The sequence below is a fragment of the Zingiber officinale genome, chromosome 7B (genome assembly GCF_018446385.1).
Source record: "Zingiber officinale cultivar Zhangliang chromosome 7B, Zo_v1.1, whole genome shotgun sequence".
Taxonomy (NCBI): Eukaryota; Viridiplantae; Streptophyta; class Magnoliopsida; order Zingiberales; family Zingiberaceae; genus Zingiber; species Zingiber officinale.
Window position 1 is genome coordinate 96,591,933 of NC_055999.1, and position 16,104 is coordinate 96,608,036.

At 38.0% G+C, this 16,104-nt stretch overlaps 2 long non-coding RNA genes across 2 annotated transcripts; both read left to right on the plus strand.

The window, feature by feature from the left end:
• Positions 1-7,664: 7,664 nt before the first annotated feature.
• Positions 7,665-8,142, plus strand: LOC122003953. Its single transcript, XR_006118171.1, has 3 exons — positions 7,665-7,725; positions 7,814-7,930; positions 8,053-8,142. It is a non-coding gene; the product is annotated as an uncharacterized LOC122003953 (long non-coding RNA).
• A 366-nt stretch (positions 8,143-8,508) lies between these two features.
• LOC122003954 lies at positions 8,509-9,338 on the plus strand. Its single transcript, XR_006118172.1, has 3 exons — positions 8,509-8,594; positions 9,135-9,250; positions 9,316-9,338. It is a non-coding gene; the product is annotated as an uncharacterized LOC122003954 (long non-coding RNA).
• The last annotated feature ends 6,766 nt before the right edge of the window (positions 9,339-16,104 follow it).

The following is a 16,104-nucleotide window of genomic DNA, read 5'->3' on the forward strand; positions in this document are numbered from 1 at the left end:
TGACTCTTTAAGGTACACACTTAACTCTTTCCGAGAACTCAAGAGTGGTCAACCTTAGTAGATGCTTACTACATCTCTAAGGGCCTCGAGATAAGTACTCTTGAAAACTTATTTTCAACTTTTGAACTTCACGAGTCTCGCTATATAGATTCTCAAGAAGTAGAAAAATTAAATAATATTACTCTAAAAATCAACAAGGATGAATCAAACGCCGACACCTCCTTCGATGATGATGAAATAACATATATGATAAGAAAATTTAAGAAATTTTTTAGAATTAATAAGTTTAATCAAGTATAGGCAAAGAAAAGAAGAGCAAGGAAGATAAGATGCTATACCTATAATGAAGAAGGACACATCAAGGAAGACTGCCCAAAGATGAAGAAGAAGGACAACAAGAAAGGACCAAGTACAACAAGAAAGCACAAAAAATCTGAAGGCGACTGAGGATGAGTCGTCATCAGAATCTTATTTGGAGGAGTACGGTGGACTTGTACTGATGGCAAGTCACCAGGAGAAGATCATAGACGAAGGGGGGGGCTCCTCAAAAGAAAGTTACAGCAAGGAGAAAGAAATAAACTTCAGAGCAAATCTGGTAAGTGAGGTATGCTTACTACCCCTGATTAGTTATATTCATGTATTAAATCAATGACTAGATCATTATGTAAGCTAAAATCAAAAAATAATAATTTAAAAAAGGAATTTTTTGAATTAAAAACAATCTTATCAAGTACATGCCCCTTAGAAATATATGATAAATTAAAAGATGAAAAATGAAAAATTGAAGGACCAAATTAAAAAATCAAGAAACTTTGCATGTGATAATCAAAATAGTTGGAAAAATTATAGAATCCTAAATTGGTATCTTGAATATTATAAAGGTCAAATTAGAAATGTGTCCCAAAAATATGTACCCAAGAAATTTCTTGTCAACCTAGTAGGTAAAAATTTATTTTGGGTCCCCAGATCTTGCTTAGTCTAAAATAAATGATTATGCATGTTTTATAAATATGAATTTCACTTTCAAAATTAAGTTCATATGTTTACCGTTAATATTTATCTTTGAATTTTTTTCTATGCTAGAATGGAAAATCTCTTAGTATTAAATTTTTTAGAATTGTTTTTTGATTAAAAATTATTTTATGAATTTTTTTATTGAAAAGCCATAATTTAAAATTTAAAATGTTTTGGATATGTATTTTGACAAACCTAATTTTTTGAGGAATTACCATTATATTTTGAATAATGAGAAAAATTAGAATGATTTGTAGATTAAAAACTATTTTTAAATATTTATTTTCAAAAAGAATCATATCTATTTTAAATATTTTTCGTACAATCCTTCTTTTTGAAATTCTTATCCAAATTTTTTATAGTGATAGATCCCTTGAAATTCAATTTGAAAATATTTTTTTTTAAAATTTTTTATAAATAATAAATTTTCTATGGATTAATTACCAAAAACTTTATTTTTAAAGTTAAAAAATCTTGAAAACTTATCTTTGAAAATTTTATTTTTTTCAATTGTTGTGCATTATATTCTCAATACTTAAAAAATTTAGAAATTTATTTATATACATATCAAATTTTAAAATTTAACTTATAATAATTATGGTTCTACACAAATTAATTTTATAAATATGATTAAATCTTAGAAAATTCAGATTTGTTAGAAAATTATTTTATAAAAGTTTTATTTTTATAACCCTTAGAAAATGTTACAATTTTTTTCTAACATTATTTTTCCTCAACTTTATTTTTCCTTAACCCTTAGAAAAAGTTGTAAATTTTTTCTAACGTTATTTTTCCTCGACTTTATTTTTGTTGCGATCAAAGGGGAAGAATGAGAGATGAGAGCTTAAATCTAGGGGGAGGTTAATTTTGTAAATTATAAAATTCTAGTTTTAACTGTTATTTTATTACCTTTATATTTTTTTACCCTAACTCTAACTCGGATTGATGCACATCAAAAAAGGAGGATTGTTACTACCCCCGAGATAGTTTTGATATGGTCAACCGAATTAGAGTTAGGTCTTATTGTGTTTTGATGCTCTGTGTCTGAGTGTGCAGAAATTTAGGAGCATAGGAGGTCGAGCAAAAGGCGCGGCTAGCGAGAAGGATGACACGGGAGAGAGTCGACGGACTCGGTGCATCCAAGAGATAAGGCGTTGAAGAAGAGTACGCTGGCAGATGAGAAGGAGACGCACATCGTTTTCGAGGGATAAGAAGCTGGAGTGGAATATTGCTCAAGAAGGCCGGAAAATGGGTTTCGGGTGAGCCCTATTTCGGATGGCCGAAATCATCCAAGAGAACGGAATCGGAGTAGAAGACCTATACAAAAAGTCAACTAGGAGTTGACTCTGGTTCGGGCTCGCGGATCACCCAGGGCAGCTAGGGCACCTCAGGTGCAAGCCCTGGTCATGGGTTGGTTCAGCCCAGTCCAGGCGCCCGGACTTGGTCCAGACACCCAAACCCCAAAACTTATCATTTGTCATGATGTCGCAATCTGTTGCAACATGGATAAAAGTTTATCTACACCCAGGCATCTAGAACCCTTCTAGTTGCCCGGATTAGGGCTATAAATGTTGGATCGAAAGCGCTAGAGGGGGGGGGGGGGGTGAATAGCGCTCGTGGCTTTCACAATCGATTTTGTAAAATATGAGTAATAACGCAGCGGAAATAGTAAAATGCGCAAACACACAGAAGACACGAGAATTTACTTCGTTCGGAGCCTATCTCGACTCCTACTCGAAGGCCCGCGGTCGTTGACCGCTTTCGATGGGCAACAACTATAGTATCGCAAGAAGAATTACAGTTGTGAAGTACAATTGAAGTGAAAGCAATAATAAGACTAATTATACCGACGACAAGAACAGTATTTAGGAGCTTCGGGTCGTCGGGATCTTGTAGCAACACTTCCGGGCGTCTTTTGTAGCAGCACGTTGAAGAAAGAAAGCTTGGAAATCGTTGTATCTAGCTGCTGCTCGAAACACCCTTTTAAACAGTGCTCAAGGCGCCTTGAAACCCCTCCGAGGCGCCTCAAACTTAGCGAGTCAGCCGCACGGATCAGAGCAGACTCCTTCTGCGCTTATCCTCCTCAAGGCGCCTTCAGGCCAGTCCAAGGCGCCTTCAAGCCCTTCTGAGGCGCCTCCAGCATTTCTGGACAGCTGTCTTCGGCTAGCACCCGAGGCGCCTCCAAGCTCCATGGAGGCGCCTCGGACACTGTTCATTCGAGGCTGAGTTCTGAATTTTGGCCCTGCAAAACATGTTAGTCCACAAATACAAAACACATCTTGCAAAACCAAGTTAGCACAGAAATAATATGATAAATGAAATTGTCGATAGTCATCGGACTGCTCGGGTCTGACTTCGGATTTCCGACCAGAAACCCTAGGTCGACCCGACGCCTACTGTTCCCTCTACGAGGAATGCATCCTCACCTACTCCACTCAGGAGATTTACCTATTTCCAGTGCGATCCTCCAGATCGACTGGACTTTTGCTCAGCGTTCGAAGCTTCCAGACTTTCTACTGGACTTCCGCTTCCCGGCTGGTCCAGTTTTTCACCTGGTTCGCAACACCAGGACTTTTTGTTGGTGCGGTTAGCACTAATGATTTAACCCAGGTTTTGATGAATGACAAATCAGGTTAAGTTAGTTTTGTTGTTGTCTGACACTTTGATCCAGTGTGCAGGAGAAGTCCAGACAGGTCGACGGGCTGACCCGATGTCTGGCACGAAGTCCAGCTAGGTCGACGGGCTGACCGGATAGCTGGCAAGAAGTCCAAGCGGGTCGACGGGCTGACCGAACGCTTGGCAAGAAGTCCAGCTAGGTCGACGGGCTGACCGGATAGCTGGCAAGAAGTCCAAGCGGGTCGACGGGCTGACCGGACGCTTGGCGAGAAGTCCAGCTAGGTCAACGGGCTGACCGGATAGCTGGCGAGAAGTCCAGACGGGTCGAAGGGCTGACCGGACGTCTGGCAGGTAAGTAAGGTAAGTCACTGGAGGGGAGTGACTGCGAGGACGCGTTCCCGGGAAGGGAACATTAGGCGTCGATCCGGCTTAGATCCATTTCGGATGTCTAAGTCGAGATCGTGACTAGATTCCGGTCTCGGAAAGATGGAATCTAAGTCATACTCTTTGCTATTACTTTGTTGAACTTTAATTGTGCTAACAATCTGTTTTACAGGATATATATTTGCCTCCGGACTAACGTTTGTCGTGCAGGACGGATTCTGCGGGAAAACAGGGTCCGGGCGCCCGGAAGGAATCCAGGCGCCCGGAGGTCCGGGCGCCCGGGAGGCAAACTTTATCCTGATTGCGCATCGCCACGTGGAGCATCTCGGTTTGAGCAGCTACGTCACATTCCAGGCGCCCGGAAGGGATCCAGGCGCCCGGAAAGAAGCCCCAGACAGGAGCTTCAGAATGCAATTCATCTGAGAACTCTTCTACTGCTGGTCTTGCTGCTCGACGTTCAGTGCGACGCCAACAACGCTCCGACAAAGTGCTCCTTCCGTTTTGATTTAATTTCCTTGTCGGTATTGCTTTATTTTCACTAGCATTTCCTGTACTTATTCTGTAATCATATTTCGACTTGTTAGTGATTGCCCAACGAAAGTGGTCAAGGACCACGGGCCTTCGAGTAGGAGTCGTCATAGGCTCCGAACGAAGTAAAAAACATCTGTGTCTATTTTACTTTTCCGCTGCGTTTATACTCTAAGTTTTCGAATCGATATTCACCCCCCCCCTCTATCGAATCTAACGATCCTACACTTTTCACCTAGGGTTACCCCCCCTAGGACTTTTGCCTGAAGCTCATGACCCGCCAAGACTTTTCGTATAGGGTTACCACCCCCTATAACCTAGGGTTACCACCCCCTAGGGTTTTCCCCCTGCACTACAACAAAAATGTTAAACGACAACACCACAAAGACAACGGTTTTAGAAGAAACTGTTGTAAATTTGGTAAAAGACAACGGTTTTAGATAAAACCGTTGTCTTTGAGCTCCCATAAAATACAAAAGACAACGGTTTTGTGAAAACCGTTGTCGTTGAGCAATATATTTTTAAATCAACAACACATTTAACAACGGTTATCTAAAACCGTTGTCTTTAAGCACTTTTTTAGGCGATACGACAACAGTTTTGTAAACCGTTGTCTTTTACTTTATTCTTTCGGTGTTTTTCCCTCTCTGTGAAAAATTTTTTGGCGCCGTGTTTTCCGCCTTAGCCTTCCTGAACCCCTCTTATCCATTTTTATTTCCCTCTCTCCATACGATCTCTTCACGCTCCTGCTACCGAAAACCTAAGCATCTTCATTCAACCCCTCTCCGGCGAACCCCTCTCCACAAATTTTTAAGTGGAGAGGAGGTGGAGGAAGGTGATGAGTTTGTTCACCGAAACATGCGCCAATGACGAGAACTCGCCGAACCTTGTTTGCTAGCTTGACTGCGTCTAGGGCATGGTCGATGCTCTCTCTTTTGTCCGGTGGAAGTGTCATCAGGTTAATGTCTCCCTTCACCTCTTTCCTCTGCTTACTCATTAGGGTTTCATCTTACCTGCTTCTTGATGAGGATGTTGTCGTTGAGATCTCCGAACATGAACTCGTCATCATTGTGGAGGAGTTTGGGTGAGGGGGACGAACCGAAGCCAATCCCCAAGGGGAAAACCAAATCTCCGGAGCAAATCTTCCCGGTCATCTCGCCGTCGAGTGCATTCTTGATTTGTTCGCCCCCCAGTTTTCAGGGCTGCGTTAGTTGAGCACCGTACGGCAGATCGAGATGTGGATTTCCTGGGCGACGCGGATGCGGGCCTCCTTCGGAGCTTTCTTCCTTTGGCTCGTCACTTTGGTCTACTTCACTCAGGTTCCCTTCCTTTGGCTCTTATTTCCGACCTTGTAGAGTAGGGCTTCTTTGTCGATTCATTCTTGTACCTGCCTTTTTGGTAGTTTTCATTGATCTTATTTCTCTATAAAAGATGTAATTTCGATCGTCATTTTTATATACTTTGGCAGGGTTTCAGATCCTTTGTGTGGACTGCAATTTCTTACCAGATGAAAGACATACTGAAGTTATCCCCGTCTTCATCACAGTTTCTAGTTTCTGTTGCTCATTCTCCATGGAGTATCAAACCAATTTATGGGTAACCACTTAACCGTCTTGTGTTTGGTGGTTCGATGGATCTTATTGCCTGCTGCTTGCGTTGTGATTGGTACTTCAACACTTACAGACAAATGATCTGCATTTTATGTTAGCAATCACAATATGTAGCCAATTTATCTTATAAAATTGTTTTAGTAATCTGTACGCAATTCTAATTCATGACTCTTTTGTTGTTGATGTGCATGTTATCATGAGCTTGCTAACGGTTAAATTATACTAACTCGACGTGTTTATTTCTTTTGGAACACTAAACTTTAAGGCTGCGTTTGGTAGTCTGTAATCTACCTTGTAATGTAATCCAGATTACATTACAAAGTCGATTATTTTGTTTGGTTTGATTTAAAACTTGTAATGTAATGTAATCTGGATTACAAAATGTAGTGAAGATTTGTAATCTGGATTACAAAGCAAATGCTATGTAATCCGATTACATTACGAGGTCATTGTTTCACCAAAGTTTAAATGCCGAATATACCCCTAGTCTGTTGTCGACCGCCGCCCGCCATCGGTCGCCGACCTTCGTCGCCGGCCGGTCGCCGGCCGCCGGTCGCCGCCGGTCGCCGCCGGTCGCCGCCGGCCGCCGCCGGTCGCCGCCGGCCGCCGCCGGTCGCCGCCGGCCGCCGCCGGTCGCCGCCGGCCGCCGCCGGTCGCCGCCGGCCGCCGCCGGTCGCCGCCGGCCGCCGCCGGTCGCCGCCAGTCGCCTGCCGCCACTGGCCGCCCGCCTCTGCCAATTGCCGGCCGTCGATCGTCGGCCGCCGATCGCCGTCCGCCTCCGCCACCGTTGCCAGCTGGTCATCGCCCGCCTGCCGTCGCCATCGCCCGCCTGCCGTCGCCATCGCCGCCGATTGGCGAAGACGGTGGCCTGCTGCGGCGACCGACGATGGCGACGGCAGCTAGTTGCTGATGGCTGCCGCAAACTCTGGCAGAGGTATGACGACCGTCGATAGAGGTCACAGGATATTTTTGTCATTTTATAATAATATGAATTACATTCCTTATAAAAAATAATGGACACCAAACAAAAGAATGTAATCACCTTTGTAATCAAAGATTACATACATTACATTACCAAACGTAGTAATGTAATCAAGATTACATTACATTACATTACAAATTTGATTACATTACAAGCTAGATTACATTACACCCAACCAAACGTAGCCTAAATGACTTGGTCTTTGTATATTTTCTCATAATAGATACACATAGCTGGACTCACAAGAACATTTGGGCATTATGTGTGAGATCATACTGTTTCTGATATTGATGCATGAAGGTGCATAACTTGCTGAGCAACACAAGGCAAATATGTCAGTATAAATTTCTTAAAACATAATATTTCATATCAAATTGTTTCCATATTTGTGATGCTGCTAAATGCATTTCTATTACTTACATTTGCATTGCTCGTATGAATTAGCTTATCCACCCAAATCAAAGAATAAAGGAAAACAAATGTCAAACACGATTGTTCTCATGGTGATAATTATTTTTTCTTGTTGAACTCACACAGGATATTACTCTTGGTGTTTCCCTTGGTTCAGCAACCCAGATCTCCATGTTTGTTGTAAGGATTTAATTTGATGTAGCTTTGAAATGAAATGTTGTGTATATGTTAAAGAATAGCTTACAATGTACTAATTTGCCCTTTTAAGGTTCCATTATGTGTTATGGTGGCTTGGATAACGGGAATCAAGATGGATCTTGATCTTAATCTGTTAGAAACTGGCTCATTGATCATGGCAATATTAGTAATAGCATTCACGTTACAGGTAACTCATTGGGGTATGCTTGTTAGTTACACTAACTTCTATTGTTGTTTTTCAGTTATTTTGAAATGCTAGGATTCAACCAAAATTCTTCCTGCAAGACTCAACTAATGGTACTTTTACAGGATGGAACTTCACATTACTTAAAGGGGCTTGTTCCCTTGCTGTGCTACTTGGCAATTGGTGCATGCTTCTTTGTTTTCAAATCCCCAATTGAGTAAGTCTCAAAAAAATTAAGTCTCCTCCTTAAGTGCATCTTTTTCATCATTATGGTTCAAATTTATGAACTCTGATATAAATTTAACTGACGAATACATGAAGGCATCAGCCAACAAGTTCCATAACTAGAACAGCTGTAGTGATTGTGGCCTAGCTAATAGCTAGTAAAAAATGGTAAAATATTCTTCATAATTACCCATTAATTTTCTACTTGTTGGCTTTACTCTTGAATTTAGCACGTACTTGCTTGCAGAGTAGGAGCTGGCGAATTGCTGCTTCAACCAAACCATATTCCCCTGAACAAATTGAGTCTTACAATAACTTTTTTACATATACTTTTAATTTGAGTTTTGCTTAGTTACTTTCGTTTACCTCATGACAGGTGATGCTGAGACGGTTTTGTCCTCGTAAGACTACTCTACTGTTTGTTATACGAGATAAAACAAGGGTGAATATTTTCATATGTGCATTTTTCAGCTTCCGTATTGGAGACTCCTAATCTAATGAAAATGAGTATTCATGTGCATTTTTAAAACAACGATTTTTAAAAACGAAAGCAACATATGGTATAGGTCACGAATATTTTCACTTGTGATGAGTTGAAATGATATCAGCTGGTTCTAACAGTTATACTGATCCATAAAATTGGTATAGTTAGCACAATTTGGTTTATGCCAATGTTAGTTCAGATCTTATTATAGGTTTGTAAAGGTTATATGAAAATGATTCACATGGTATATGCCATCAACTAGCTGGTAAAATCAGTCTTGTTCAAAGTTTTGGACCATGGTCACTCTGGCTTGTTATGCCCAAATAGAGTAGCACAAACAACACCACTAAATTAGAAGTTGAAGCTTAACTAAATATACCAAACTTGATTTCCTCTTGTTAGAGTCAAGTTTATTATGTTCTAGTGTACAATTTTGTTCATACTACTGTGGCTTTAGTTTTGCTGATAGTTTCATGCTATGTGATGGCCTTATTTCAGTCACAATTGAATGAGGCTATTTTAAGAGAGGATTATGGAGAAGCTGCAAAGCTGAAGTTGGCCATAACTGGTGCTACAAAAAGGATATTGTTGGAGCAGCATTGACTATTATGAATGTATGAAACTTGTCTTATACACTTATTGTATTTAATTTATATTCTAAGCACTCTTGTTGCCACAGAGAGCTATAGAGGAAGAGCGATGCATCGATGCAACTTTCATTCGTGATCATGTTGGGGCAAGACTGGTCAGTTTATTGGAATTAACTTGTTGCCAATTCTTACATCATCTCCATTAAGCTATGCTTGTCCCAATTTTTTGGTTTCAGCTACATGAAGCTATTCACTCCATTGAGCTTTATTCATTTTGCTATATGCAAGGCTATAACAGTGGTTGCCAATTCTTATATATTGATTGAAAAAAATTCTTCAAATGTTGAACGCATACAGAAACTTAAAGCAATGTTCAGAAAGGGTGCATGCGACTTAAATACTGATGAAAAAGGTAGTTGCTCAGTATACTGCTTTGTGGTTTTTATGCAAACTGTGTTAGAGTGTATACTAAAAGCCTAGCTTTTGGTATAAACATTTATCTAGAAATAAGAATCACATTGGTCAAATGTTTACATTTATGATAAATGTAGTTGTTCAATTAATTTATATTGTAGATAACATGGTGTGTGGTGTCACACACAGAGGATCATGTTATCAGTACCTTATAAATTATAAACAGTAGCTCACGGCCATAATGGAAAGGAACAAACCATTGGAAGGTCGTAGTGTAATTAGGTATTAGTTTATCTTAACTATATAATTACACTAGTACACTTAGAGTGTATTGAGTAGGACCATTAGAGGTCGTTTCTTTTATACTGACTTTATAAAGAAACAAAGACCTCAGTTATTATGGAAGTGTGTGCTCTTAATCCTAATATAATAACAAGCACATATATTTGATATTTATTTCTTTAATTTATCAATGGGTGAGATTTAGTTCGTTGAATCAATAAGCCCGATAAGTTAGGAAATGATATCACTTATAGTGTGTGTTGTTGATTATAGAAGGAAACTGTGTCCTAGTGATCTAGGTTGAGAATGTCCCCAAGAGGAGCTCATAAGGATTGTCATGTTAAACCCTGCAGGTGGACTTAGTCCGACATGACGATGAAGTTGAGTGGTACTACTCTTGGAGCTAGATATTAATTAAGTGAGTTGTCAGTAACTTACTTAATCAGTGGGCATTTGTTATCTTAAACACAGGGAGATTAACACACTCATAATAAGAAGGAGCCCAAAAATGTAATTTGGGATTGGTGCGGTAGTTCAATAATAATTCTCTAGTGGAATGAATTATTATTGATAAAATTAAGTTGTGTGTTCGGGGCGAACACGGGATGCTTAATTTTATCGGGAGACCAAAACCAATTCCTCCTCTCGGTCCCTATCGTAGCCTCTTGATTATAGAGTACTATACCCACCTATACCCACCTTCTTACTCATCCTATAGGGGACCGGCCAAGCTAGCTTGGAGACCAAGCTAGGGCAGGCCATGTTTTGGTTCATGGGTGAATTCATGTGGCCGGCCCTAGCTTGAACTCAAGCTTAGGTGGCCGGCCCTATTAAAATTAAAAGGAATTTTATTTTTTAAAAATTTTTCTTATGTGGATAACATGATTTAATAGAGAGTTTAAAAATTTTAATATTTCTTTTTATAAGATTCTACAAAAGATTAAGAGAAGAGTTAAATCTCTTTCCTTATTTGTAGATTAAAAGGTTGATTTTAATTTTGGTAAAAACTTTCATTTTAATCATGTTCATGATTTAAAAGAGAGTTTAAAAATTAAATATCTCTTTTATAAAGCTTCTACAAAGATTAAGAAAAGATTAGATATCTTTCCTTATTTGTAGATTGGAAGAGATTTTAATTTTTAAAGATAACTTTTTTTTTATCCACATGTTTAAAAGAAATATTTTAATTTATAAAATTTCCTTTTTATTAATCATCATGAAGGGAAAAATTATTAGAGAAATTTTTTATAAAATTTCCGGAAACAAATTAGGAAAGTTTTAATTCTTGATTGAATTAAATTTTCTTTGCTTGGTTTAAAGTGGCCGGCCACATTGTTGATGAGATAAAATTGTTTTTAATTAAATAAATTTTCCTTATCAATGGCAAAAGAATTAAGGAAATTTTTATTTAAATTTCCTTATTTGCCAAGGCCAAGGATTATAAAAGAGAGGGTAGAGGTGCCTTCATGGTGAACAACTCTATTATTTTTCTTCTCTCTTTTTCTTCCTTGGTGTGGCCGGCCATCCTCTCCTCCTTTCTTCTCTTTGATGGCCGAACCTCATCTTTCTTGTGGAGACTCATATGGTGGCCGGATCAAATTTAGAGAAGAAGAAGAAGAAGGAGAGAAAGAAAGCTTTGTTTCTAGCATCCCTTGGAGCATGGTGGTGGTGGCCGAACCTCTTCATCCTAGAAGATGTTTTGATGGCCGAAACTTGCAAGGAAGAAGAAGGTGCTTGGTGGTTCTCATCTCGGAAGATCGTTGCCCACACAACGTCCGAGGTTAGAAGAGGAATACGATAGAAGATCAAGAGGTTTTTCTAAAAGGTATAACTAGTATTTTTCCTTTCCGCATCATACTAGTTATTTTTGGAAATAATACCAAATACAAGAGGCTTACGATTCTAGTATTTCGAATATGTTTTTCGAAGTTGTGTTCTTTTGTTTTATTTTTCCTTGTGATTTGATTGTTCTTTTTGGTTAACCTAAAGTTATTTTAGGAAATTAAATATTAGATTTCTATAAAAGGTTTTGTCTAGTCGGTGGTGGTTGCTCCCATATCCAAGAAGGTCATGTGCCTCGCCATGTCAGTACTGGGAACCAATTATGGAAATTAATATTTAATGGAATTAATAACTTAAGGTGACTTGGGTCGAACGTGTTAAGTTCCGCAGGAGATCCAAGTCAAAACCTAAAAGAACAAATAGATTAAGTTTTGGATCAAACGTGTTAAGTTCCGCAGGCGATCCAAAATTTAATTTAAAAGAACACATGGTAGCTAGGAAAAGGTTCAGACCTTTGTACAAAATTTTTGTACAGTGGAACCTCTAGGTTTTCCGAGTAGCAACCAACAAACTGCACATCCTCAAGCTTTGAGATCTTACTAGAGTGTTGCTGCTGTAATGTTGAGACATAAGGTACATGACTTCCTCTATGATTCCTTCTTTCTGTTGCTGCTGTTAGCTATTCGATCTAGCTGCTTTCACATAATACATGGTTTAAGATATAATGTCAAGTTTATATATTCATCAACTTTTTTCATGCTCACTTGCTTGACTACTCATGAAAATGTGAAGCGGCAACGTTTCTCGTGCTTATTTTGCCATTCTTTTACTTAAACATTTCAGAAGGTCCAGATTTATGTACGTACTTCACAATTTGGTTTCTACTGTACAAAAGATGCAAAGCTGCAAGAAGTTTATAATTATTTATACATGTTGATAAGTTTTCTACTTTTGGAGCTTGTTTGTTTCAATTATCAATTTAGTTTGTAGTGGTTTATTAGATTTATTCGTTTCAATTATCAGTTTGCAATGATTATCAGTTTATACATGCATGTTTATACTTTTTTCTATGGCTTTAATTATATTTTATTTTCAGAAAAGGGAGAAAGCTGGGTTTGCAAGCTAAGTCTATGAAATTCTGTATGCAGAAAACGGACCAGTACGTGAAGATTGTTGTGGTCTGATAAACTTAATTTTATGGTCTTATCTTTTGTGGTTATGGTCTGATAAACTACTTGTGGTCATGTTTGGATAGCTTGTAGTAATTGTAGAAGTTTATAAATTTAAGTGAATGTACATATATGTTGTACCAGTTTTTGATTGAGACAAGATGTATAAAAGACAACTGAATGTATATATGTTGAAAACAATTTTTGTTAATGTATATATGTTGTACCAGTTTGTGTGCAAAAGAATTATAATGTTTTATCTATTCGTGATGCATTTTCTAATCAACATAGACAACGATTTTTTAACCGTTGTGAAAAGTATTCAAAGACAATGATTTTAAACTAAATTTTGAAGAAAGACAACAGTGTATTTGTTGTCAAAAGCATATCTGCGATCAAATTTTTGCAAAACTGGCAATTACAACGGTTTTATACTGTTGCAGAACTATTGTCTTTGGTATTAAAAGACAACACTTTAAATCCGTTGCATGACTGTTGTCTAATGTGGTCAATGACAACGATTTCAAACTGTTGTCTTTTACTGCACATTTAACAACAGTGTCAGTTACAACGGGTTTAAAGGGCCTATGACAATGGTTTTTAACCGTTGTCTTTTAATATTTTTGTTGTAGTGCTGCCTAACTGCAGCTAGAACTTTTGCCTAAGTACACTTAGGACTTTTCTGCAAGCTCATTCAAAACGTTAGATAACAATTAAACTTAACTTTGAATCCCTTTGCCATTATCAAAACTTGAGTTCGATCGTCGGATGCTTCCCGCACCAACAATAAATACAGCCTTAATCCCAATAGTTTAGAATCACTTGTACACGAGTTTCTTTACTGTTCTACTGCTTTGATTGTGTGCTTCCAACGCTTGTAAAAGGTTTTTTCTCCTACGATGAAAGGAGAATTTGATTAGTGCTTCAAAGTCTTGGATTAATAACCTTCCCGGTTGTAACAAAGTAAAATCGGTAGTCTCTTTCTTTTAATTAGTTTATCAATTCTTTTTATACAAGTGCTTCAAGATTCAAAAGATCGAGAAAAGTTTCATTTTTTAAGGGCAATTCACCCCCTCTTACCAGCTACACAGGTCCTAACTGTTGGCCCAGGTAAGCCGGATGGAGGGGAGGTGAACTGTCTGTTAAGAAAAACCTTCTTCGACTTTTAACTCATATTAGTAATGCAAAAAAAAAAATAGAATAAATGAACAACAAAAAAAATAAGGTCAAAAAAGTTACTTGGTTATAACTGGGGAGGTTGTTAATCCAAGGCAAGTAAACGCACTACAGATCTCTTTCTTTGAAGGCGGAGAAGCCTCTTATACTCATTAGAAGCTCAGAAAGTAGGTAGGAAATGAATACAAGAATTTTTCCATATTTCCTAGGTTCAGGGGTCTTTTTAGAGTCCCTATAGAATCTTATCTACAGGTTGAAGGCGCCTTCAATAGAGGTTCAAGGCGCCTTCAAGGGATAGAACTTTATCTTCCGAGGATAAAACATTATCCTTGGCAATGTTCAAATCTGCCAGATTGAAGGCGCCTTCAATCAAGGTTGAAGGTGCCTTCCATGTGAGTTGAAGGTGCCTTCAACGTTGTTGAAGGTGCCTTCCCACTGAAAGGAACGGAGGCGCCTCAAGCAGCTCCTTTTTGGCTCTTGCTACTCTATTTGCTAGGGTGATTTCGGCCAACCGGAGTAGGGCTTATCATAACCTATTTTTTGGCCTTCTCCTCGAGCAAACTTCCTCTCCGGCTTCTCATCTCTCGGACCGTCGCATATGCCCTTCTCGTCCGCCAGTGTACTCTTCTGCAGCACCTCGTCCCTCGGACGCACCAAGCCCGTTGACTCTCTTCCGTGACGTCCTTCTCGCTAGCTGCGTCTTCTGCTCAACTTCCTGTGTTCTTAAATTCCTATACACTTAGACACAAGGGTTAAACTCTAACACAACCTAACCTGATTTGGTTGATCACATCAAAACTACCACGAGGTCCCAATAATCTCTCCCTTTTTGATGTGATCAAACCCAAGTTAAGTTAGGATAAACCACAAATAAAAAATAGTTATATAAATAGTTTGCAAGTAAAAATGTTTACAAGTATAAAAATTAAAATTTGTTGTACTACTCTCTCCCTAGACTTAATATCTTACTACTGCCCCTTTATATCACATTAAAAATCTGGGTACTTTTAAAAGTCTAAGAGTAAAAATGATTAAAAAAAAATCTAACTATTTTTAAAAAATAAGAATTAATTAAAAAAACATAATTAATTAATTTTTTAACAAAAAATTAAGATATTTTTATAACTTCTAAATGCTTAACAGTTAGTGAATTAAATACTTATTTCAATAATTGACTTCCAGGCTATGGCGAGGCACTGCACCTCCTTGAATATTGGAACAATAACCACTTTCTAGGTTAAGCCTTTTAAAGAAATTTAATATTTAATTTACTCTGAAAGCCATTATTAAAAACATTCAATTAAAATATGATTTTGAAACCCAATATAGGTTCCTTTCTATTGGGTTAATTAAAAGTTTCTTAGATATGTATTTTTTTGAAATTTTCCTAATTTGACACTTATGGTATTTAAGTTACCAATTCAATCTACTATATTTTCTAATATATTGAATATTTGAGCATGCATGATTTTTCAAATTTTATATTTCATTTTTCAAACTTTCATTTTTATTTTTTATTTTATCAAATTCATCTAATTGACAAGATTTAGATAGAGTTGATTTCAATTCTTTAATTTCTTTTTTTTTAATTTACAGTAATTTTTTGTTAATAGTTTTATAAACTAAAATAGGTTGTCAAGAGGAAGAGACCGTACTTGACTTATCTTGTCGATCCCGTGATCCAAAGCTCTCCCTGAAGTATTGTTTTCTTCCGATGTCACTCCCCCTTCATCGATGCTTTCGATTCTCATTTCAAACGAGCTTGCTTTGTCTCCTTCTTCTTGATGACTTGCCACTAGCGCAAGTCCGGCGATGACTTCAATTTCTGATTCGGACGACGTTTCATCCCACGACGCCTTCATATTCTTGTACTTGTTCGCTTGAGTCAGCTTCTTGTTCTTGATCTTGTCCTTGTCTTTCAATTTAGGATAGTTACCTTTCACATATCGTTCCTTATTACAGTGGTAGCATCTTATCCTTCATTTTCTACCCTGCACTTGATTAAATCTTTTAATTTTAAATAACTTTTTAAATTTACGTACCACAAGTGTTATT